Below are 26,818 nucleotides of genomic sequence, written 5' to 3'. Positions count from 1 at the left end.
TTTCAGGTGTTATTTCCCATTTGGAAGTTGAATAATGTTATTCTGAAAATCAAAAGAATGTGTTATTTTCAATGTAAACTTATCTATCTGTTATTTCTGGGGATCTTGCCTAAAAATTAAACTATTGATAAGAGAAAGCTCCATCTCCCACCAGTCTTCATTGCAGTATCTGGCTTTCTAAGTAGAACTATCTATGCTTTTGTCTTCCAGTGTATTAGGGATGATGCTTTTTGACAGTTTATATAGCGAAATCATAAGCTGTGTGACACAAATGATTTTTTAAAAAGTAATTTCATCAATTTTAAGCATATGCTGAATTGTGTAAAAAAATATTCTGTTTGCAGTGGTACAATAAATAACTGATCTACTGTTTTCTCATTTGTGTTTTTTTCAGTATGATTGTCTGCTTCTCCCTCTTTTTGACACATTCAGGTCATTGAAGCATTTCCTGAGAGTAATCAGGGCTTTCATATATTGTTAGATATGTTTATTCCAAAATTCAGGTAATGAAGGTTCATCTTGAAAACTTAGGTAGACTCAAAGAGTTTCTAGAATTTTTCGTAGGATTTTTTTTCCCCAAAAGCTTCATTAAGTTTACAAACTGCTTAATTGACAGGAAAAAAAATAGCAGGATTTATATACTCAGCTGGAAAGAAATGTTTTTTTTCTTCTTTGATTAGTCTACTTATGGTTACCCACTAAGATTCTAATAATTAGAGACCAAAGATTTGGTGACAGGATTTAAGAGGGAATTTTGTTAGAATTCATGGAAAATCTCTTGAAAAATGAAGATGTTGATGGAAAGTGTGTATAGAATCTGGTGTTGAATCACTTCTGTCACTTTTTAAGTGGGTGAATTGTATGACTTGTACTTTGTTACTCAGAAAAAACCCAGGATGCCTAAAAATCAGGAGAAAACAGACTGAAATAATGGATTCTCACTTGGTGCAAGTTTACACTAAAGCAGATTTTAATTATGGTAACTTTTATGTATTAAAATCCTGATTATAGATGTGATGTTTTCCAATACTTTAAAAGCGTTTAAAATAAAGAAGAAATTCATCAGGAGTAGTTAGCATAGATTCATCAAGAGGAAGCCATGCTTGACCAGCCTCATACCACCTTATGAAGCGGCTGGCCTAGTGGATGAGAGGAGAGCAGTGCTTCTTGTCTATCTTGATTTCATTGAGGCTTTCAACACTATTGCACATGACATCTTCACAGAGAAGCTGATGAGGTGTGGGCTGGATGAGCAGACAGGGAGGGCTAAAAACTGGCTGGAGGGCTGAGCTTAGAGGTTCAAAATCTAATTAGAGTACAGAAACTAGCAATGTACTTGTACTGGGTCTAGTCTTGTTGAACATCTTCAGTAATGATCTGAATGATGGGGCAGAGTGTACCCTCAGCAAGTTTGCTAACGCCACAAATCTAGGTGGAGACCGATGTGTCAGAAGATCATGCTGCATTCAGAGGAACCTCAGCAGGAGAAATGTGTGACATTGACCTCATGAAGAAAAGTGTGAAGTCCTACACCCAGGGAGAAACAACTCCATGCTGCCCAGTTGGAAAGCAGCTTTACAGAAGAGCAACTTGGGGTCCTGGAGAACACCAAGTTGAATATAAGCCAGTGATGTGCCCTGAGTCATAGGACAAGAAGATGGCGACTAGGGACGTAAACCCCTTCCCACTCTAGAGGAGGATCAGGTTCGTGACCACCTGAGGAACCTGAACATATGTTAAGTCTATTGGACCTGATGAGATGCATCCCAGAGTCCCGAGGGAATTGGCCAATGTGGTTGCCAAGCCACTCTCCATGATATCTGAAAAGTCATGGCAATCATGAGAAGTCCCTGGTGACTGGAAGAAGGGTATCATTGTGCCCCTTTTTAAAAAGATGATCCTGGGAACGATGGACCTGTCAGCCTCATCTCTGTGACTGGGAAGATTGTAGCGATTAAAGGCACGGTTTTTTCTCATCAAGTTCAAACCCAAACATGCTTTCTCCCATAGAAGATCATGGAACAGATCCTCCTACAACCTGTGCTAACGCACATGGAGGACAGGGAGGTGATTAGTGGCAGCCAGCATGGCTTCACCAGGGGCAAGTCCTGTATGATCAACCTAGTGGTTTTCTATGATGGGTAACCACAGCAGTGGACACTGGAAAACCAACGAATGTGATCTAGCTGGACTTCTGTAAAGCCTTTGACACGGCCCCCCACAACATCCTTCTCTCTAAATTGGAGAGAGATGGATTTGAAGGGTGGACTGTTTAGTGGATAAGGAATTGGTTGGATGGTTGTATTGAGAGAGTAGTGGTCAATGGCTCAAAGTCCAGATGGAGATCCGTGACAAGTGGTGTCCCTCAGGGGTCCGTACGGGGACCAATGCTGTTTAATAGGTTCATCAATGATGTTGACAGCGAGATTGAGTGCACCCTCAGCAAGTTTGCAGATGACACCAAGCTGAGTGGTGTAGTTGCCACAGTGGAAGAACAGGATGTCATCCAGAGGGACCTGGACGGGCTGGAGAAGCGGGCCTGCGTGAACCTCATTTCAACAAGGCCAAGTGCAAGGTCCTACGTGTGAGTTGGGGCAATCCCCAATTTCAGTACAGGATGGGGGATGATGTGATTGAGAGCAGCCCTGCAGAGAAGGACTTGGGGGTGCTGGTTGATGAGAAGCTCAACATGAGGCAGCAATGTGTGCTCGCAGCCTAGAAGGCCAACTGTATCCTGGGCTGCATCAGAAGATTAGCCAGCAGGTCCAGGGAGGTGATTCTGCCCTCTACTCCTCTCTTGTGAGACCTCATCCGGAGTGTTGTGTCCAGTTCTGGAATCCTCAACATAAGAAGGATATGAAACTGTTGGAACAGGTCCGGAGGAGGGCTACAAAGATAATCAGAGGGCTGGAGCACCTCCCATATGAGGACAGGCTGAGAGAGTTGGGGTTGTTCAGCCTGGAGAAAAGAAGGCTCTGAGGAGACCTTATAGTGACCTTCTAGTAGCTGAAGGGGGCCTGAAAGAAGGCAGGGGAGGGACTGTTTACAAAGGCTGGTAGTAATAGGACGAGGGGCAATGGGTATAAACTGGAGAGGGGCAGATTTAGACTAGGCATAAAGAGGAATTTCTTCACTGTGAGAGTGGTGAGTCACTGCCATAGGCTGCCCAGGGAAGCTGTGGCTGCCCCATCCCTGGAGGTATTCAAGGCTGGGTTGGATGGGGCCTTGAGCAGCCTGATCCAGTGGGAGGTGTCCCTGCCCATGGCAGGGGGGATTGGAACTGGGTTATCTTTAAAGTCCCTTCCAACTCAAACTATCCTATGATTCTGATTTGTCTGTACGCAGGAAAAAACTGTTTCACTATGAGGGTCACTGAGCACTGGGACAGGTTGCCCAGAGAGATTGTGAAGTCCCTGTTCTTGGAGATATTCAAAAGCCATCTGGGCGTGGTCCTGGGCAGCTGGGTATAGGTGGCTCTGCTTCAGCAGGAGGGGTTAGACCAGGTAGCATTGAGAGGTTGCTACCAACATCAACCATTCGGTGAAGCTTACTTGGAGTATTTCTGTAATTTCAATCTAAGTAGGTGACTGCATTTTTTCCTGCCCATGCTGTAGAATTGTAAGTGAGGTAGCAAGTTAGGCAAACAGGTCACATCAGTGAGTAGATTGAAAGCAGAGCAGTCAGGCTAGAGAGAAGTTCCTGGATAGACATTCTCAAGAGTTGAAAAATGTTTTGGTGGTGATACGGACCAAAAAAGTAACTGTGGAGATAGTCAATTGTGTATATGTTGGAGATGTAAACTATGTAGATAAAGAACAACCAATTGACCTTGAAGACTGGTGTAACAGATGTAAGATTACAGGCAGCCAGAAGGGCAATGAAGTCATGCACTTTTGAGTTTATGACTCACACCTCCTGGAAGTTCAGGAGAAAAGAGGAGATACCTGGACTGGTACGATTGAGGCTATGCAGCCATGTACAAAGCTAGTGTGTATTCAGCAACCTATGGTGAGGTGTTTCTATTACAGGTAGTGAAGTGCTGGGAAAACCTGCACTGAGCGACTGTTTACAGTTCCAGTGTCATGCATTTAAGAAACCTGACTTTACACCGGAATGAATGGGTGGAAAGAAGTGACAGTAATGGGATGCAAGAAAGCCATGAGTGAATTTAGGATGGAAAGTAGAACACAGTTGTTAATATCAGACTGATGTGCCTTAGATCTTCATATTGGAGTAAAAGATGTAGCAATAATATTAAGGCAGACTTCAGTAAATTAATGAAGGAGATGATAAAGTACCTCACAGGAACAGGGCTTCATCTGAGAATTAGAAGGGACCTCTTGGTTTCTGTTCATGTTACAATGTCCTAAATGAAATGTCTTAACTTCTCTCTATGTGCTGTATCAAGACAACATTAATGCTTGCAGAAGCATGCTTTTCCACTTCATTTTGGCAGGTTTATCACATAAGAACTATGAATTTTTCTAACGTGTTAGAACTGAAAAATTTGTCAGCTGTAAAATGCCACTGATATCAAGTATAGTTCTCTTTGCATAGTGAGGCTCATTCTCTATGAAAAAAACTACAGTAGAGCTGTCCTGCGTTCTGTCAGAGGAATTACATTTAACTGAGAAATGTTCAACTCAAGATTTCTGATGTGATGACACCAGTGGATGCTGCCTCAAAGTACAGGGCTAAATACTTCAGTGTGCAGCTACAGCCTTTGCCGCCTTTTGCTACACTCTTCCCTGTACGCATTTCTAGGCAAACATGTCGTGAGCCAGCTTTCCATTGCGAACAACTGATTCACAATCTCTCCAGGTCACAGACAAGCCTGAAAAATGAGAAAAAGAAACCCTGTTAGTGAAAGAGGAAAAAAGTTTTTCTTCATCAATATTTCAGGGTTTTCACATATTTGTGAGTAGAGGTGAGTAAACCATCTCTGAAGTTCATCTAGGTGTCATACCTCCATTTTTGATTGAGGTAATTGTAAGCCACCCAGTACTGAAGTACAGAAAAAAAATTTGAGATTGTTAATCAATCTGAGTGTTACTGCTCACTAAGAATAGATACAGTAGAAAAGCAGGTAAAAGCTGATGTGCAGTGGTCACCTTAAAGTTTATGGTCGATGACAATCTAGCCAATACAGTTAGTGTAATTAATATCATTCTAATAGAGATGTCTGAAACAGATGGATTAATTAGTTTGCAAACAAGCCTGTTTATTCTCTAAACTGACTGTGAAATTTGCCTTAGTTATTAAAATACTGAAAATTAAAGAAAACTGAACTGCAGTGGGACAGGTCACCTGAGACAGACTCTGCCGTTACTTGACAGTTTATACTATTCTGTGAGCTGAACTTCCAATGCATTAGGACTCTATTTTTAATAGCATTTGTAACTGAAATGAAATTGTGGACTGTAGAAACATCTTTCTGAGGGATTATTAGATTCAGTATCTGGATACATAAGAACTCAAAGTTAATGTGGACTGTTTCAAATTGTGTCATTAACAACTCTAAGCCTTGGATTTGTGTATCGCATCACAGTTGTATTGAAAAGGTAAATTTTGGACCATACCTATTAAATTCATAGGTTCTTATTGGAAAAGTGTCTTTTAGTATATGATCATGTCATTGATTATCTCAGATATGTACAAGTAAATGGAAGTCATGTTCTGCTGGACTTTCTAAATGCTGATTGCTCACAACAGTGGGATTATTACACCTAAGATTTAGTGGTGTGTTTATGCGCAACTTCAGGGAAATTGGAAACATTAATTGTTTTTATTTCAGTAAAAAACTAAAGTAGGTGAACAGGTTTAAATGTACATTCTAGAATTTAGAAATGACACTTAAGAGGTTATAACAAATAGGAAAAGTCTAATGTTAAATTAATGTTAATAATTTGGGAAGATTTTTCTTTCATGTGTTTCACAAGCCTTTCAGTTCTTCAGCCTGCAGTAAGTTAGAATTATTTTAGTGTGTTTCAGGAGTGGGAGAGAGTTTTTCTCAAATTAGTATGCTCTATTACATTACCGCATACTTGCATTTATTTTACTTCTCTTGCAAAGTGCTGCATGTCTCAATAAATTATGTACTGAATTGTCATAGAATCACAGAATCCCAGATTGGAAGGGAGTAACTTGTATCCATTACACATTTTTCCATGTGACTTCGTGTAAAATGAGTCTCCATCTTCTTTGTAGCCACCTTTTATATACTGGAACACAGTGATAAGGTCTCCCTAAGCCTTCTTTTGTCAAGGCTGAATAAATTCTGTTGTCTCAGCCTCTCAGCCTTTCCTCATATTTCAGTCTTCCCAGTCCTTTGATCATCTTTGTCGTCCTTCTCTGGAAACTTTCCAGCCTGTCCACATCTTTTTTGTATAGCAGTGACTAATATTGAACACAGTCGTCCAAGTGTGGGCTGACAAGTGTCAAGTAGAGTGGGATAATGACTTCCTCACTTATAGGTGGCTCTGAGGTCAAGTGCAGGTTTCCACTAAATTTAGATAGACACAGGCATTGTAAGAAAATGGAAAAGTAAAATGAAAATATAAAGCAGATTAAGTAGAAATCTTTTTTTTCGGTATGTGTGCTCCAAAAAGCTACAGATTTTGCGTATGAAATGGTAAAAGCAATAACACTTCCCAAGACTATTCACAGCAACTAAGACTATGATCAGACTAGAGGCAGAGTGGAATGGGCTGTAAATTGGTGGTTGGTTCGTAAAGTGTCCAGATTGTGTGTCTTCAACCATTTCTTCTAGTGGTCAACAGATTTCTTCTGATGAAGTATACCTTTGCTTGTTGATAAACTTCTAAAGGATGACATAAACACAACTATTTATTGTGCATCGAATTAATAATTTTGCATTGTGAACTGGGCCTAATTATAGTTTTTATGAAATGATAATTTTTTTTCTCAGCAGTATTTCCTTTCTGTGGAAAATGGAAACTGCTTCTCCTCCACAAAAAATAATCTGCACTTACTTAGTCTTGGTGAAAAAAGTGTATAGCTGAAAATAACCGTCTGGGAGACATGGAAAAAATCAGTCTTGAGTTCAAATATCAGAATGTTGTATTAGTTCCAGTTTAAAATGTTTTGAGTCAATTTGGCATTAAGTCAGACTTTTTAGTGTCCTAAAGAGCTACAGTTAGGCCCTACATATCTTCCTATTCCCTTATGGCTTAGGCTACACAGCTGGACTATGTGTATAATAATTCACTGCTGCCAAGTGATTCCTCTTTTGGTTGTGGTGAGTCAGGAAGTGGGAAGACCAAGTGTCATAGGAGGTGTTCTGCCAAGGAATATTAAACTGCACATTATGGTTTTGATTTTTTCATTTGAATTATTGTATGTAGGTGAAAATCAATATTTTGTAGCTACATTTTGCATATTCTTTGCTAAGGAAATGTTGATATTCGTTCTTCTTCCAAGCATTCAAAATCCAAACACTGTCTAATAGTTAAAATGTTGTTTCTTGACCTTTGTTATGGTATTAGTGTTAAACTGAGCTTATGCTGGACATGTTACTTGAATTTCAGGAATGGATACTGTGAAGACAAAATGTCTAGCACAAGATGTCTTTTGGGAGACCTTCCTGGTGGTGGATCCTTGACTGTAGTTTTCACTATAACATCTGAAACACTCGCAGTGCAGCATACATCAACATGCTGTGTATCAGTGTTCAGTGCCTCCAGTGCTTTTTAATTTAGGGAGATGGTTCTCGACTCATCTTCCTGACTCCTCTTCTGTGTTGGTCATGCATAATGATGAAGAGACTTGTGTTTCCCGCTATCTAGATTTCTTTCCTGTTCTACTGCCAATTTTGTAAGATTCAAGAGTTTTTAAAACATTAGTTTGAGTTGGATTCTTTATTTTGGCAGGTACTTTACATTGGACTCACAACATAAAAGGATTGACAGAGCTGGCAGAAATGACCCTGCTCTATAAATTGAGTGTATCACGTTCTTGCTGATGTAGCTGTAGTTGCAGCAATTCAAATATGATCTTTTAATTGCTACAAGTATTTTTTGTTCAGTCTCTTGGGACAAAAATAGTCTTTAGCAGTGGACCCAGCTCTTGTATTCAGCTCCTAGCCTGGGGAGAGTCTGGTTAATATTGTATGTCTGAGCAGAACGTTAACCTGTGTTTCTCACACTGTAATTTTAGTTCATTCTTTGTTCAGTCATTTCACAGTAACTTCTAACAAATTATCTCATTAAATTTAGTAAATAAGACCTGTTCTACTTGGCTGCATGCACCATTGATTGTATTAAATAACTAATTAGATGCATAAGCCTTTTAATAAAAAAAAAAAATTGCATCCTCTCCCAATTCCATAACCCAAACAATCTGATGGTTTGTGTAGCAGCAGTAAAGTGAAAATAGTTTGAAGCACCAGGAAGACACCTATTTGCTATACAGTACATTCTAATGGCTTTGTCAATGAAATATTTTGAAGCTGGGAATTCATAAACATTGCAATGTCTGCATATTATTTTAGCTCTCCGCAGCTATTTGAAAGGCACACTCTTCCGTGAATGAAAATTCTAACCTCAACATTTGAATCCTTGTCATTTTACTCATTTAAGCTTTTGTTTGGATCCTCTTCCTGATGGATTAAGCAAGCAGCTGCTCTTTGATCATAGCATCTGTGCCCCTTATTTTGACTTGAAGTTTCAAAATGTGCTGTTCATGAAAGGTCTAAGCAAATCGGTTTCTTTTGTTTGTCGTGTTCAAAAGAAAGCAGTTTGAAGACTATTAAGGGTGTTGCTGTGCTACTGTCAATGTTGTTATAGTTTAGAATGTATTATTGTTTTCTCCTACGTGGATGCAAGGTTCTTGGCAAATGACAAGAAATATTACTACCGGAGAGGAATCATTATTTAATTTTCTATTAATGAAAGCGCTTTGGAGTAATTTTGCTAACTGAAATGCCAGTATAGATGGGTCTGATCGCTAGCTGAGAGTAACAGAAATACAAGCAGATAATGATGATGCCATTTTTTTGATACTGACAGAAGAAACAAGAAGCAAAATGGCAGCCCTCTGCGCACCAAGTGCAGATGGTAGTGCAAGTGAAGACTTGGTAGGCCAACTGTTATAACCATTTACTGCATTTACTTCTTTTATGTTATTTTCTTGTTGTTGTCCTAGACTTTGTGTCCTACATGGATAAGGTTTGTGGTTTGGCACATTAAATTGTACCCCAAAAAAGCAGACAGAAGACAGCAGCAAGTATTTTTGCTAGTGCTTAAATTATGCAGTACACAATTTACTAGCTTTTAGAACAAATGTTACAGTTCTACCTTCTCATGGAAACCTAGTGGTTTATATGTGTGAACTCCTGAATTTGTTTCTGTTTGCTGTTATCACTGAGAGATTGCAAAAGATGCTGAACGTTGAAAGCTGCCCCTCTTTCCCGAAGCTCTCTCTACCTCCGATTGCTCACACCACAGGGGCAAAGAAAGATTAAATATCCCTAGTCCATCCAGCAATGACTGAATTCTGCTCGTCTCTAAATCATCATGAAGAAGATCCTGTCATGATCTCTTTATCCTTTTTTTTAACCTAGGTCTGAAGGAAGCAGCAGTTGGAGGTTTTTGTTCCTTTTGCATACTTATGTAGTTAACAGGTTTTAGGCAACCATCTGATGGCTACAACAGGCAGAATTGGGGAAGATCCAGGAGACTTAGGATCTTAACAGGGACCAAGCTGTCCCTCTGGGGAGAAAGGAGCGAGTATGAGCAGTTGTGGATTATGCTCTGTGCTTATAAACCAAATACTTTTTTGCCTTTCTGCTTGTATTCAGAGTTTGCCTTTGTGGTCACTACTGTTCCTTTAAAGCCTTTGCTAACTGTCTGGAAATTTCTTTACATTTTTTTTTTCCTTACATCTGTAAAGAGATGATCCTGGAAGCATGGCTAACCATCCACAAAACAGGGCATTTTCTTTTACAATGAAGATACACATTTGCCCTCTTCATTTCTAACCTTGATGCCAGTTCAAGTCAAATCAAGCCTGCGTTTATTGACTTGCCAGAGTTTACTGACAGAAAACATTACTCTTGGCAAATTACAAAAGGGCTAGGAGTATCAGACGAAATAAATGACGCTTCACTGCAGTAATATAAATGACCTAAATACCCAGTTCTAGTGGAGCCTTTTGGTGTGTTAAAATAGATGTTTTGTAGAGTACAAATTGCACACTATGTAGAAATGTCACCATAACAAAATATCTAACCATCTTTTAAGGAGCTCTATTAATCAAACATGTTCTCAAATAAACGCAAAGCTGTTGTAATTACTATTTTATTGATGGTTAGTAGCACGTTGTCTGTGTGACCTCTTTGGAAGAATGTTATCTTTCATCTTTTCAACATGCTGGCACATCCCCAAGGCTATGAAAAATCAAGAGTCTGGGGATGTAGGAATTAAATGCATTTCCAAATGCTGCTTTTCCCTCCCTACATTTTCTTTTGAGTCAATTTGCCTTTTTTTTCCTAATTCTAAGACCTTATTTATTTTACATGGTTTCTAAATTTGGATGGCACCTCCTAATTGTAAGTGATTCAGCTTTAACATTTTTCTTTGCAAAAGCACTGCCATGGCTTGCCGAAATGCTGAGCACCCACCTCACTTGCTAATTTCCACGGGAACTGGAAGTGTTCAGCTTTCATGGAAATAGCACTCAAGATGTCTCAAGCAGAGGACTTAAAAACTGTTGCTCCAAAAATGGCAGGCTGGCTTTTAAAATACAGCCCTATATTTGAAGTGTTTTTTTTCTGCGTTAGTTTTCTCCATCTTAGTTTGATTCTGAATATGCTTCGCTGAGACAGTTGGGGTTGGGGTGGGGCATGGATTCCAGGCACGGATGCATCAAGGGAGATGTGGAGGATGGGGGAATGATGAAAGCCCAGGGTTGGCACCCAAGGCCATAACTGGTTCAATGTCCCCTGCATGACTGTGTGCCCTCAAAGCACTCTGTGGCTGTGTCTGCTTGGGCTGATCCAGCACAGACAAGTTTTAACACTGGTCTTGCATCCAGCAGAGATGAGAATGGAGAAGCTTCATTTATGATCCCATATTTTAATATGGTGATGTGTAGAGGTGAGAGAGGTTCAAATTTGAGGTGTCCCTGGATTTCTTGATAAATTGTACTGATCAGAGGCTCTGTGTCTATTAGGACTATCTGAACCAGGTAACCGTGAACTAGAGCAATTAGAAGGATGAGCTCCTTGGGCAGGTTGTCTCTGTTAATGCAAAGCAATGTTTATTGAGCACTACAATATGGTAACATGCAAGGGAATGGCACTGCTTTGAAATCCTGCCTGATGTTGCTGTGCTGTGCCTAGATGAGATGATCTTTTAAGGCAGTTGCTTTAGTTATCAAAAGGAGAGTTTCAGTAATGGAGACAGGGCTGCACCTTTCTGTAAGGAAGGTAGGTAAGCAGCTGACATTCAGGTTTTTCTGCTTTTACTTACTATGTTTTCAATAATTAATTGTACAGAATTGCTGCTGAACAAGAGCGTACGCCTGCAAATGCCATTACTTTGGTACTTAAATAATACATTTAGATGTCATTTGAAATTAAGCAACTTTTAAGTGCTGAAAAGAAAAGGAACAAAAGGAAGATTACTGAATGTAGAATTGAAAAATGTTGGGTTAGGGATCAAGTGAATGCCCGAGAAGTTAGACCGTCGAACTTGCCTTCCTTCCCTCTTGAAGGTGCAATGGAGAGGAGGTAATACGGCTATGCAGGATCACTGCAGTTTTTCCCTCAGAGCATTTCTGAGTCATAAACTGAAATGCTAAACATCTGTCAATTTTGAAATAATGGGACAAGAATTTTTACCAAAACAATTTCGTGTGGATATCTTATTTCAAATTTCTTTTTTTTTCATTCAATTTTTCTATTCTTTTTCTAGGTTTAATGTATGCTTTTTAACCTGCATTTGTAACCTTTCTTGATGCTTGTTTAGTCATACATTTTATGGAAATTCCTATAATAGAAATCCCTGTAATGGGATTTTTAATTTGCCTTTCCTGCTGCTCAGCCAACCATAATACCATGGAGAAATGTTCTGTCTTGAGGGTAGGAATAAAATTTATGGAAATAAAATTGATATCTGAGATTTGTTCTTGAAGGTCATCTGTGCTTACATCTGCCCTCTGTCTACTGCGGTGATATGCGTGTATGCGTAAAAAGGAGAGCGAAACTCCATGACTGCATCCTTTCCAAGTGAATACTATTTAACAGCCTGTGTCTGACCGTTTTAAAGGCCTGCTGAACTGCATTACTGAAACTGCAGGTTGCAACTTACAAATATGCAAGTTAATTACTCTTTCCTCAATTGTGAAAGGCTTATATAAGGGTTTCTTTTTAAAATGTATAATTGCCTTGAAGGAAAAACTGCTATTATTTGCAGGAGAACACATTGTATAATAGAAGTCAAAGCAAGAATCTACCCTGAAGCTTGCTCTCACAGATGCAGATTAGCCCAGATCCCCTAAATATAATGTCCTGAGGGACAGGTTGATGGGTACTTTGAACTCAGCTGCATGACTGGGAACTTGTGCATTTTGAAACACATATACTTTATTTTGGGGAGCAACACTATTTCATGTAATAAACAAACAAACAAACAAAGAATTCTTTGGATATATTTAAGCACATATCTTCAACCAAAAATAGTATTGCATTTGTAGAGCAATTTGGAATATTCCGAATCCAAAGTAACTGGGAAAATTCAAAATATGCTGCTGTGAAACCTGTATTTTAATATAGCACAAATAGTTTAAGATGCCGTTGTTTCCGGGTTCAGTTTTGGAATTGTAAGGTGGTTAAAAAAAGCCACTAAATTCAGCACAAAAGCAGTAATTACGTTCTCTCTGGAGCCAAGCTGATGTCTAACACAGCTCCTTTTGACTTTTACTATCTGTGGGTTTTAATGTAGGCGGAAAACTTGCCACAAAATGATAATCGGATAGTACTCGACATTTCTAAAAAATGGTTTTTTTTTCCCACCAGATTTGCAGCCTACACAGTGAAGTTATGTGCTTGTATCATGAGAAAATGTAATTTAGGAAAGCAGCAATTCACTGAATATAAAATCTCAAATGGCAGAGGAGAATTCAGTTTCAGTATTTTATAAAAAGAAAAATGTTAGTAATCTCCTATTCATGTAATTTTATCTTGAATATTTACAAATTCATATGAAGCAGAATGTACTGTGCGGATGGATTTTTTACAAAGCAGTTGGTACAAAACTCATAAGATGAAGCAGAGTACAAGTAAAAGCTTTTTTTCATCTACACAGGAAAAAGCCCTTTTCATGACCACTGATTATAAATGGGGTCCAAAATAGGTGTTAGTACAAAACTGGCATAATACTACTGGCATGAAGGAGAGGGTTTTAACCACCCTCCCTTTAACTGTAATGATTGCTGTGCTAAGGGCATATTTAAAGTCTGAGACAAAAGAGAAGAATAGAATTTAGAAAATTCCATGTGTATTTAAATGTAAGGTCTTAAAATAGAACAGAATTATGAGGGAGTTTTTTTCTAAACAAACGGCATTATTTTGGAAAGTGTCTTATTAGGACTTACTGGTTCCGAGTATTCAGTTGGTTTTAGTTTGGTTTTGCGTGTGTTTTACATCAGATTCTTCACTGTATATGTCAGAAATAGTAATTATTTTATTAAACTTCAAACTGGTTGTTCTGTTGATAGGGACATGGGGATTCCCTTAAGCTTGTGCAAGATAAATACACTTACTGTGGCCATTATAAGTATATTATTATGTGTTATAGGTGAGGAATCTTTGATGATGGTTACTGAATTACCATGCTTTCGTAGACCCAGTTTAATCGTGCCTTTGTTTCATTAGGCTAGCATGCTCACACCATAGATTAATCAGCAATTCTTGAATTAGGAGTACATGTAAATAAAATAACACCTCTAAAATATTGCATCATGATTGTTCCAAGGAATTCAAAACAACTGCTCAGTTACAAAGCCTTTCAGGAGTGGAGTGTGTAACTGCAGCCTGCTGCTGTCTCAGCCTTGTCTAAAGGGTAAAGTGGAGCAAAAAGTTCATTAAATTCATTATTACTGTAAAAAAAACCGGAAGCTTAATTCACATCATGCTGGAGGAAATGCTGGAAGAAGCAACTATAAAGACCCAGCTTCTGTGTAAGTATTATTTAATATCTATCATATACCATGTGAAATGCCTGCTCTCATAGTTGCAGAGGTCAGTGACAGCAGCAATTTATTCCAGTCACAGAACAGGTACCACGGGTTTGTATTAGCAGAAAGTGGGTGCATCTTCCACTACTTGCAGTGGCATATGATGGTCAAGTTGCATGATTGCAGCTCCCAGATACTGCCAGAAAGACCAGAATAGAAATAAACTCTTACAATATTCCTGATTTTGTCTTGAGAACTTAATTTAATTTAATTTAATTTAATTTAAAATGTTTTGTTAAGATTCTTTTTAACATATCTGTTTGGATGTCTTGAATTTTATTTGCGATTCAGAGCCATTCCAATAGAATGAGTTTATTTGACAATAAGGTTTTTGATTCATATTTGAACTGCCACATATGCCTACCAGCTTTTCCAATTCTTTGATTTATTTGGGACTGTGTTGTTATGAGAATCTTGATAAAAGTTGCGTGCAAGGCTGTGATTTGTGTTGAACCTCTCCTAGACTTGTGGTAATAATACAAGTGACAAGATAGGTTAGTGATAACCTGTGATGTTAACAGTGCAGCTGTCATTTGCCAGAAATGATGGTAGACAAGCTACTTGCACTTGCTCTTTTGTGTCCTAGAGGTGTTAAATGAAGCAAGCTTCCAGGAGGGAACTTGTTGGAAAACATGGAAAGAGTAACTGAGAAAAGGAGAAGTATATTCAAGATGTCCAGCTCCAAAGGTATTAGCTCTTTCTTACAGCTTAGTGGGAGGAAGTAACAAGTTCCTAAAACCAGCTCAGCTTCCTAAACTGCAACAGATCAGGACCTTCAAAGAGAACTAGCTGTTTGTGAAGTACTTTAATTTATCCCTCTGTAAACTCATGCTTCTTTCCGAATTGTTGATATCTGATCACATGATTGTATAGTTACCAGTTTGAGTTCAAAGGGAGCCCTAAGAGGAAGAGGTCGGCATCCTCTTGGCAGCAGCATGCAAGTTTCAGCAGACCTTCATCAGTTTGTCTGGAAGCATCACCAAAGCCTCACCTTCATTCCTCGGCAGAAGGAAGGAGATTTTTGCATTTACCTTGTTTGTTGAGTTTGTCTTAAGTTCTGAAGAAAAATTATTTTTGTAAGAGGGAAGATAATTTGGGAAAGATGAAGAATTTCTTATAAGAAGTTCCTCATGAAGCCTGTTGAAAAAAAGAGCAAAACCGCAACACAGTTTTATTACATTTTTTATTTCAAAACTGCCTTCTACTTGCTGTAGAGGAATTATGTATTGTTTTAAAAGGAAGAAGGTAGCTCTAAGTCAAACTTTCAATTGAAAAAAAGGCATTTGCAAACCATGACCAGAACATTTTGGCTTGCTCGATGTCACCGTGGCTTTCAGGAGATGAAAAAAAGATGGCAAGTACTTTGTAGAATGCAAACCTAATCTCAAAGATTTAGAGTACATCTATTCATAATTTTTAAGGTTTTACAGCTGGGTTTATAAGTGGTGATTCAGCTAAAAAGGTCTGCAATGTTCTTTAACCATTTGGGAAACATGGCCTTTTCTTTTATAAATATTTCTTCTCCTAATAATTGAAAATGTGAAAATAGATATGGCCACCTATTTTTATCCAGAGTTGCTCTTTTATTTAAAAATGAAAAGTTGACATCTCCTGCTCTTTCTGTAGAAGAAGTTTGGATTATTTCTTCAAAGCACATATCAAAAGAAGGAAAAATTCTCAACTTTCTATTTTTTTTGCAAGTATACCCAGACTATTTTTGAATACTTGAGTGACTCTTGATATGAATCAGATGTATTTCCCTGGATTTTGCTATTTGACTGGTTCATAATAGCTCCTGGTAGACAGTGTAATGATGTACTATTATCTTGATATCTTAATTGTTTTAAAAGGAAGAACACTTTAAATGCTTTGGATGGCAAAGGGGGAAGCAGAAGATACTCCTTCACTGACATTTTTCGAAATAAGGACTAGCACTGTACCAGTTTCTCTACATACTCTATTGAAAAAACTCTTCTAAACTTTCTGCTGACAAAGAAAACCTACAAAATGGCTTTCTGTGTTATGAGACAGCGTTGGGGTCACTCTGCACCCATGGATGAGCCAAGGCCCAAGGGAGGGTTAACACCACTGCAGTCTTGGCCAGCCCGCGAGTGGCTATCCCATGATGTGGGTGGCTGCGTACAAGCAGTGAGCGGCTGGGATCAAGCGAGTGAACGTGTGAAGTATTCTCTCCAAGATTTTAGATTTGTTCTATTCACTGATATATTTTATTTGAAGATGGAGAAACTAACACAAAGAGCCTGTATTAGAGAAACTAGTATCAAAGCAAAGTAATAGTGTAGTCCTTGAAAAGAGAGATAAGAGGAATGCGATGCTGGAAAACTTCCAGATATACATTTCAAGAAATAATTGCTATGTGTTTAGGAAAAAAAAAAGGCTAAATAACTCTTTAAGGCTGTTTAGAAGAATATTGCATGAGACAATAAAAGTTCCTCTTTAATGTTGAAAGACCTTCGTTGGAACGCTAAGAGTTGCATTAGGAAATTAAGCATAGGAAGTATGTATATGCTAATGGCCACACATAGTTGTATATTATACATAAATACCAGAAGGCACTGTGGAATAAGTAAATATACATAAATTTATTTAAGCATTAGGTGAAATTTCACGAAGAGCAATTTGTGATGCATCCTTTGGGCAAATGCATCTGTGATTAGAGAACTATATGCAGGTTATGCTTTAAAACAGTTGGAAAAATGGTAACAGAACCTTTCCAGAATCTCTTACAGAATTCTCTGTGTTAAACTCAAGCCTGAATATTTACTGCTTTTTATAGTATTCAACAATGATGAATACCCTGTAAAATGACTAAAAGTCATTGTAAAAGTCCTTAATGACTTTTCATGGGAGTGCATGGATAGAAAATGTCTTCGGGCAAGCCCAGTAGGTATTAATGCTTAAATAATGTGATCTTGCTTAAATTAAATGCATCCTGTATATGTCAGACGAATAATTATATATACGACAGGGTAATTTATCACTTTTTGTGGGAGAGGGTCAACAGAGAAGGATTTTCCTTTTCCCTCTATTTCTATTAATTTTTATATTGTTCGGCACAGGAGAACAGCTAATCATATGGAGGAAAATATTAAATATTTTTACTTAAAGTATTTGTGTTTTGAAATGTAAATCTTGCATTCTCTGCTGTGAAATGCTTGACTTTGTTAATGAACACAGAAATAACTGTATGAAACAGTGTGCTTTTTGTCTCTTATTTTTAATTGCAAGCAAATTTGCCTTTAAATCAGAAGCACACTGCTGGTGGTAGAGTAGTGGCGAAGATAGCCTAAGAACCACTTTCATATGATAGTAACTTCATAAAAGTAGCACATGCAGGCCAAATAGGGTTTGGAAATCACTGGACGCTGAGGATACAGTCAACCACTTGTGAGCAAAAGCCTTGCGGAAAGGTTCAGATGCTGTTAGAGCTTAACTTGATATTTATGCTTTAGTTCATGTCAGATTTTTCCATTTTAAGCTCTGTCCGGAAGCTATTAATTCAGGTATGAAAACTTGCTACAAGCTGCAATTTTTAATGCAGCGTGTCAAGGTAGAAAACCAGCAGAAATTGGTTCATCAGGTTTTGAGTTCCAGGAATCTTAGAAAAGCCACAGAGACCAGGAAATCTCTAAAGGCCTGGCTGAAGCTCAGTAGAACCAGACATTAAATGAAATTCAAGTCAGACCTATTATTATACAAATGAACAGAGGAAAATTATTTTTAATTAAAAATTAGGTAATATATTTCTAATTATTTCAGGTAAATCTTTGGAGAACATGCCACACTACAAAAAAAATCATTCTAAGGTCAGTGTGAGGTGTTTTACTGCTTGTTCAGCATGTTCTTAGAGGGAAACAAGTAGGAAAGAGTAATTACCTGTAAAACTAGTAGTCCAAGACCCCAGGTAAACTCCTCCAGTGTGCTTTGACAGGCTGGTTTGGAAAGGCGTTAGAAAAGTCTCAGCAGCTTGTTATGGGCTTGGCTGAATACGAACTGTTTTCTTACTTGCGATTGCTTTATAATTAAGGCTTTTAAGCAGCCTTTTAACTTGTTCTGATAAACTTCTGATCTTGGAGGAGCATATGTGTTGATCAGAACTTTTTTCCCCCCTCTTAAAAAGAAGAATAATGTTTTGTTTAGGCTCATTCTGTGTTGGTGCCTTTCATTCTGAGCAGAAAATTTCTGCTTTCTTTAGCTGCGGTGGTGAGCAGCGATGTACACTTTATCCTGCCTTGAATTACTGATTGAATACTAGGATTTCCTCCTGTTGCCCTGTGGAAGAAATGGGAGTATGTTTAACACGCAGTTTCTGTGTCTACTTGGAAATCCCTCATCTTGGTTGCAGCTCTTGCCTGTAGCACAGCCACCTACAGCCCCTCACAGCCCTTTCACTCTCCTCGTCCCATAGATCTCCCTTGCTGTTGCATCTGTCTGAGTTTCGCCTGTAAGGTTTAGTGTACCTGGTGATGAACTGGCATAGTGTCCTTCCTCTGTTAATCTGTATACAGTTCTCATGCTGCAAGGAAAGCACGTGCTCGCTCCTCCTGCCTCTGCTTCTGGGCAGTAGAAGGTGGTGAAACTGTTCAGTAAGGCCTTTTTTTGAAGGGTTATATAGTAGTTAATAAAATTTATGTTCCATCAGTATTTCCCTTTTTAGGTTTTATTTGTTCAAGAAGATTTAAATACCGCTCCAAGAGCAGGCTTGAAGTGTGGGAGGTTGCCTGCCTTTGGGTATCAGAGAGTGGGCTCGTCTGCCTGCAGGACTGGGGCTGCATGACAGCCGCCTTAGGGCGTGAGTTTCCATTTCTGCTCCTAATGAGGTTTCTCTCTTCCACTGTGGGATGCAGATGCTACAGCCATTGTTTAAATAGGAAAGCTAGCTTCCTAACCTGAAATTATGTGGTATGAACACTCTTCCCCTGTAATGTCATGTAAGGAGAACAGAAAAATGTAGGATGATAGAGGAGTGGAATGAGGACTTCAAGGGTGGTGTCTGGTGGAGGATTGTGGAGTCAATACAAATAATGCAGATGAAAATGGATGAGGGAAGACAGTAGGAAAAGGGAAGTAAAGTGGTTTTCACAAGGGTCTCTCTTTCTGGCATTCCGTCGCACTAACATCCACAAATGTCTTAGCAGTCGTAGGTGCAGCTTTGTCAAAAATAGTCAATTGTAACACTGGTTCACAATTGGGATTTTTGAAAGACTAACTGAGTTGAATACCCAGTTGTTTATAAACATCAGGGTTAAACAGGCAAAGAAATTAATCCCTTCCAAAGGAACTGATATTTTGGCTAGAGGTAGGGGAATGACCTGTGTGTGAACTCAGTAATTTCAATAAGAGCTGCAGTGTTTTGTTGTGATTTAGATTTTGGGTAATGTTGATTGTATCAAGTCACATAAGTCAATTTAACATTGTTCCTCTAAATTCTATTTACACAATCATCTCCACATTCTCGTTGTCACTTTTTTTTTAGAAATCAGGCACTATGTTGACTTGGGAATGTAGTCTCTGCTGCAGCATGGCCTCTAAGGCTTAGTTTGTGCTGTAAAAAGCACTTCCCCTGCTTCTCCAAGCGTGTTGTAGCCCACACCGCTATCATCTCTGAAGCAGATAATGCAGCTGATAGTGTTGTGTAAGAGTTTGGTAAGTATACCGGAAACAGCAATTCTTTTAATGGAGATAGATCTTGCCAGTGGGAGCCTGGAGCGCTGGAGGCAGTGCTTGAGTTGCTCTCGTGGATGCCATGCAGCTGATGTGGTAAGAAAGAGCTTCTCTGCCTCCACTCTGGCAGTCATTTCAGTCCACGTTTGTGGGGGTGCTGCTGTGTGCCCCCAACCTCCCACAGGACTGATCTGGATAAAAAGTAACCTTGCAAATAAGGGAGTTAGTTATTACAGATTAAAGATCAGTTTACCTCGCAGGAAGAAGCAAATTTCTGATCTCTCAGGCTTTTGGATGGTTCTGAGCTTGCAGAGCACAACTGCAGAAATCAGGTGGTGTTTCTGCTCTATCTGCCGGAAACACACAGGATCAGATGCTGCCAATATTAAAATCACAGTCCCTTCTCAGGAAATCTGACTTGGTATCTTTCCAGTCCAGCAAATGCTATTTAAAGCATAAGCAGGCAGGAAAGAAAAGAAATCAAAATACTACAGAAATGAAGGAAAATATCCTGAGTTAAATGCAAAGCTTCAGGGTTGTTCCCTTGAAAGTAAAACAGAGATTTTGAAAGCTGTGCTGGAATTCATTCCCTCAAGACATTTCTGTGGATTTCTTTCTATGGATGTTTTATTTCTAATAAGACACCTCTGCGGCTTTACGTTTTTTTATTAAGTCATAGAATCACAGAATCGTAGAATGGTTTGGGTTGGAAGGGACCTTTAAAGGTCATCTAGTCCAGCCCTCCTGCAATAAACAGAGACATCTTCAGCTAGATCAGGTTGCTCAGAGACCCATTCAACCTTACTGTAAGTATTTCCAGGGATGGGGTTGCCCACCCCTCTGGGCAACCTGTTCTAGTGTTTCACCACCCTCAGTGTAAAGCATTTCTTCCTTTTATGTAGTCTGCTTCTCTTTTAGTTTAAAACTATTACCCCTTGTCCTACCACAACAGGCCCTGCTAAAAAGTCTGTCCCCATCTTTCTTGTAGGCCCCCTTTAAGTAGTGAAAGGCCACAATAAAGCCTCTCTGGAGCCTGGTCTTCTCCAGGCTGAACATCCTCAGCTATCTCATCCTGTCCATCCCTCTGATTATTTTTGTGGCCCTTTGCACCCACTCCATCATGTCCATGACTGTCTTGTGCTGAGAACCCCAGAGTTGGATGCAGTTCTCCAGGTGGGGTCTCATGGGAGCAGAGCAGAGGGGCAGAATCACCTCTCTGAACCTTCTGACCACTCTGCTTTTGATGCAGCCCAGGATATTGTTGGGCTTCTGGGCTGTGAGTGCACGTTGCTGGGTCATGTTCAGCTTTTCATCCACCAGTACTCACAAGTCCTGCTCTGCAGACTGTTCTCAGTCCCTTCATTCCCAGCCTGTATTGATATCAGGGATTAAGTCCTCAAAAGGTAGAAGAGATGTTAGGATAAATGCATATGTTAAGGTAATTCCTCTGTAGAACTTCATTCTATCTAATCAAGCCTCTTCTGCCTCTGAAGCCAGCTGTGGCTTTGTTTTCTTTATAGCCCGTCCATGAGACCTGTGGATTTAATGAAGCTATTAGAGAGAGGAATGTTGAGCATGTCTATTGATCTGTTATCTATATAACATGAACTGTTACCTGCTTTGGTTTGCTTTTCTGTGGTAACTCCACATTTCACAAACATCAGAGCAGAAGCCAAATACAAGATTTGCAGGAAGCATGAGAAAATAATTTCTTTTTGCTAGAGATATGATTGCATTACTAAATTGTCACAGTAAGTTTTTCCAGTTGCTTTTGCTATGAAGTTTGACTAATCAGTAAGACTCTTAAACATGAAGTTTCAGTGTATTGTATGGCAATTAGCTTGTAAAAAATGCCTTTCAAGAACAGCATCAGAGGTCACGGCACATTCCTTTTCTTGTATGTTAAGGAAGAACAGTCAAATATGTGTGAAATTCATTTAATCTTTTCAAATTAGGAAAAAAGAACCCTTTCTGCTTGGGAAAATCCAGAGCTCATGTGCATAGCCAGAGCCAGATGCATGAGGTCTTGAAGGTATATTGTATGAGAAGTAAACTCCCCAAAATGGTTAAATCTATTTTGTACTGGAAACTGATTTTCTAAATTAGCTTTCAAGTGTGCCGTCGTGATTTCAGTGATGTAATGAGGGGTTTGAGATTTGCCTGCACTGAAGTACACATAGCTCAGAATTATAATTAATTTAGGAATGGGCTTAAGCAGCACCCAGAACTGGTACATTAATTAAAACATTTGAAAAATAAAAGCCATTTTGGTGACTGTGTTTGTAGTGTTGCTTCTGAATATCTACAGTGCTAATGTGATTGCTATAATCTAGCGACAGCTGTCAGAAAGAATTAATTATTATTTGTCTTTATTCAGTATTTATAGTGTGTAAGTTGCTTGTTAGTATAATTGCTCCTGTTTATAAATTCTGCTTGCCTTCCTGCCAAAGGTTTAGTGACGTATTTTGTTTTGGAAATAATATCTCGGGTCTTTCACTTTCTGCATCTAAATTTGTACCCGATGGCTTGGTTATCATATCATCTCCTTAAATACAACTATAGTTCATTGTTAAGGGTTTTGAGGTGTCTTTGCTGCTTTGCTTCCTTCTGTTGTGTGTTATACTTCCTTGTGCTTTTTTTATCTACCTTAAAAGACTAGTTACATCCTTACCCTCCTCTGGCATATATTTCTGCTTTTATGACTTTTTTAAAGGCTTTTTTAATAGAAGGAAAGAAAAGGGCGTGCAGCCTCCGCCAGATGACCCTTCAGCAGTTTTGCAGAAGTTACAGTAATCCAAACGTGGGCTGCTTCTAGACATTTTAACTTGTCTGTCAGCCTGGTTAGTGGGATGTTTACTGAGTGACTATACTGGCTTTAAACAGCAAAGATTCTGAAAGAAGGGTAGGTAGGGGAAACGATGGCTGGAGCTAGGCCATTTCTCTGCTGCTTGAGCATTATTATGTTCATGAGAGTCATCAGACTTTGATAAGCGGGAGCACTCTGCTGAGATTCTGAACTGCAGAAGATTAGATGTAGTAAAACAACTTTGATGGAACAAAATAGCCCTTTTCATAGAATCATTAAGGTTGGAAGAGAACTCTAAGATCGTCAAGTCCAACTGTCGGCCCAGTACCACTCTGCCTACTAAACCATGTCCTGAAGTGCCATGTTTATGCACTTTTTGAACACCTCCAGGAATGGGGACTCCACCACTTCTCTAGACAGCCTGTCAATGCTCGACCACTCTTTAAAGAAATTTTTCCTAATACCCCATCAAAACCTCCCCTGGCACAACCTGAGGCCATTTCTTCTCATCCTATCCCTTGTTCCTTGAGAGAAGAGACCAATACCCACCTCACCACAACCTCCTTTCTGGTAGTTGTAGAGAGTCATAAAGTCTCCCCTCAACCTCCTCTTCTCCAGAATAAACAACCCTAGTTCCCTCAGCTGGTCCTCATAAGACTAAGTTAAGCTATTACTGAATGTAGAGGGCCCTTCATGGTGGTATCACTGGCTCACTAGAGTGGATAGTGTGGTCAGAGTAACCGGCTTGATATGGGGTTTTGATATGATAAAGACCTAACAAAATCATTTCATTTCAACCTTATGCTCTATTGCTGCTGCTAAGATTGAACAACACATTTTTTGCAGACTTTTGATTTAAAACCAATTACTGCCCACTGGAATATGGGTGAGTCTGGCCAATATTTGAGGAGATGTAGCCCAGGTCCGTCACTAGGATGCAGCAGAAGTGCAGTGTCCAGATTTGTTCCCCAGCAGCATCCCAGATCATCTTCCATTGCACCGTCACTACTAGAAGTTTTCTACAACACAGCATTTGGTCTGTTGCTTCAGGGTGGAAAAAAGCATTAAAAGAGAAGAAGCAGCAAGAAACTGGACTGTGGGGAAGGAATAAAGAGAGGAAGGACCATAAGGTGATACAATGGGAAAACAGCAGTTTTCCTGCTGAAACTCTTGTATTTCTTCATAATCATGGTCCTTCTTACACTGTACTGAGAGATTGGCAGGACTCTCCCAGCCTGTGACGTGATTTCTAGTTTGCTGGATACCACTCTTTGGTTGTTTTCATATAAAGTGAAATTCTCAATGAAGTGCAATTAATGTGTATGGCAAGAAAATACTGTTTGCAGTGTTTAGTGGTTCAATACATGAGAGGATTCCTTTTAAGTGTCTATTTTTTAAAAAATAGCAAACTATCATTACACCTCTAAGATGTAATATCTGTTGCTAGACTTGAAGGGGAATCAATGAACTTCTGTTACTTCTCTGTGCTCAGGGGAGAGAAAAATTCTGAAGTCGGTATCTAATTTAGAATAAACAGATTAAAAACAAAAAGCAGAAATTAAGCAACCTTTCCATTCCTGGGAAGTCTCCCATTGACTTGGAATGGAAGCTGAATTGAATTCTTATCAAGGGAGAAAATGTACTTTACAGGTGTTTTGTCTGTCTCAGTCTTCCCAAAGTCTCTTTCATAAGGAGATTTTATGCCTCCTGTAGCCAGCGGCCCTTCTCCTTCCACAGCCTCCCTACCCAGGAATGTGAGTGCTGTTTCTCCCTTGGCAGTCTGTAAGGATAGACTTCCTCATATGTTAAAGGACCTATGATGCGTTTGGGAAATTTTCAGTAAAGTTATGCAGTTGGTTTATGTTTTATGAAGCAAAAGCAATGCCCTGATTTTTTTTGCTGATTGCTCTAATTATTCTGGAAGTCATAACTGGCTATTGTCTTAGATTTGAATGTGATGTGGTTTATCCATTTAAAATACCTTGAATGCTGTTTACTTCCGGACTTTGAGTGTTAATTCTTACGTGCAGAGCTCACTATTGTCCCTTGAGGAGAGGAAATGGGGCCATGCAGGCTCTTCATTGCAGTTCAGATGTTCAAATGGTAGTAGAAGAGGTTGGGGTCAGCCTGATATAGCAACATAGCACCTCAGACTGCTCTCCCTTTGCTTTGCCAGGAAGGATCCTTATATTTGAACAAAACGTCTTAGAAGTCTGTATTCATTTCTTTTTTTTTCACTTTTTGTTTCAATTATCAACTCTTTTTTTCTTGTTGTGGCATAAACTGTGTGAGTGGGTCTAGCAAGGTTATCACAGAAATGACAAAGAAATACAAACCTCCAATACAAGTTTTACAATGTTAGGTTTGCAGTTTTTTGCTTTCACATTCATTTACATATTTGTTAGCACTGTGGTAACTGCTTTTACTTTATCATATGTGGTTCAGTTGCAAATCAGATAGATGTTTTATTTCTGTCCATACTTAATTAGGACTGTATGCGCTTTAGATGAATTGGCATCATTTAGAAGGTCGCTTCTGTGTATTGAGCCAAGTCTTTAGCATGGTTGTGCTGATGTCAGTCAGTGATGTTGTGCCAGGGCGATGTACACGGTATCAGTTTCATTGTCTGTAATGGGAATTACAGGAAAGATTAATTGAATAAAACCCCAGATGGCATTCCATTAAATTGGAAGCCACCAGTTCACAGTAATGGTTTTTTTTTTTTTCCTGTTATTGCCTTTTCATCTTTCAAGACTGGAAAATGCCGTTTCATTTAAAACAAGAGTCCTAGGCTTCCCTAAATGTTATTCCTTGAAGCAAAATCGAGTAACAATACAGATGCAAGAAGGGGAAAAAAATAATCCTGCAATGAGCTACCGTTTTCAGGTGTTAAAGCATTCCTGGGAAAATACTGTCTTAGAATGACATTTCTTAAGCTTGTTCTAATACTAGTGATCATTTATTTGTGATTGAATTTATAATAAATTAATTAAGCATGAAGAACATTGAGGAAATTCCAAATAATGTTATTTTCTTGAATTATTTAAATATGCATATAACAATTCAGTTTTCAAAGAGTGGTCTGCTTGCATTGAGGAAGGAATAGTTATTTACAGCTTCTAAATTTTGTTTCAGACTCTTTTTGTAACAATATGAAGATAAGAGTGCATATAAAATTATATACTTAATATAATATTATTATATTTGCTTCCTCCAGTATATTTTAAATGTGATTTTAAAATGTCATTCAAGAAGTTGAGCAAATAAAACACTTATAAACATAAAACCAGCAAAACATTTCCTTGTGATTTTTAACAATAACTATCTTGCATCTGTACACAAAACCTACAGTAACAACTCTTTCCAAAAAGCAACATGATGAGTGAGTACCAACAGGGTACAAGTGCACTGCTGCTTGTTTTCTTGCAGGTTACCTGTAGTTAGATTATATTCATGTAACACAACAAGGTATTTAAATACTTGTCTGTGGCAGAAGCTTCTGTAATATTTTCCTCATGGTACCTAAGTTTGCTAAAGGTAGACTTGAAAACCAGAATGATCTGATTCTGACATGTGGGAGAAGTGGAGAAGGAGTAAGATCATCATCAGATTTCTCTTGCATTATTACTGGGAATTTATGGTTTGTCTATTTTAATAATTAAAGGGATCATGTTTCCTCAAGAATTTATTTTCAGTTATGATTCCCAGCAAGATTTTTCGTGTAAGCTTACTTTTCTTCTCTCAGGCAAGCTTCTGAAACCCTTCTTCACTATCCTCCAGGCAGCAGTGGACTGGCAGTCAGCACAGACTTATGTGAAGGAGACAGAATTCAAAGAACAGCTATTAATCTGTCTAATGAATAAAATCCTTTGTAAGCACCATTACGTTTTAAAAGAGAGCAAGTTCCTGCATACTCACCAGATCTGATTACCATGTGACAATTACAGTAGACTATTGTAGAGGGTGAAAAGGCTTTTTGAGATATTGAAGCGTATAATAATGTACTGGAAGTCACTTTTAGTTTATTGATAATATTCAGTTCCAGGTTACATTTTATGGTACCTCTTCCTT

The 26,818-nt window shown here is 38.8% G+C and overlaps 1 protein-coding gene across 6 annotated transcripts in view; it reads left to right on the top strand.

Moving 5' to 3' along the window:
* The window catches only part of PPP1R9A (protein phosphatase 1 regulatory subunit 9A), a 141,999-nt gene that overhangs the window by 22,923 nt on the left and 92,258 nt on the right, over nt 1-26,818 (top strand). The gene's annotated exons all lie outside the window — the stretch shown is intronic.

This window comes from Cuculus canorus, chromosome 2, assembly GCF_017976375.1.
Source record: "Cuculus canorus isolate bCucCan1 chromosome 2, bCucCan1.pri, whole genome shotgun sequence".
NCBI lineage: Eukaryota > Metazoa > Chordata > Aves > Cuculiformes > Cuculidae > Cuculus > Cuculus canorus.
The sequence above is the reverse complement of the archived record's forward strand: the minus strand, read 5'-3'. Positions and strand labels throughout refer to the sequence as shown.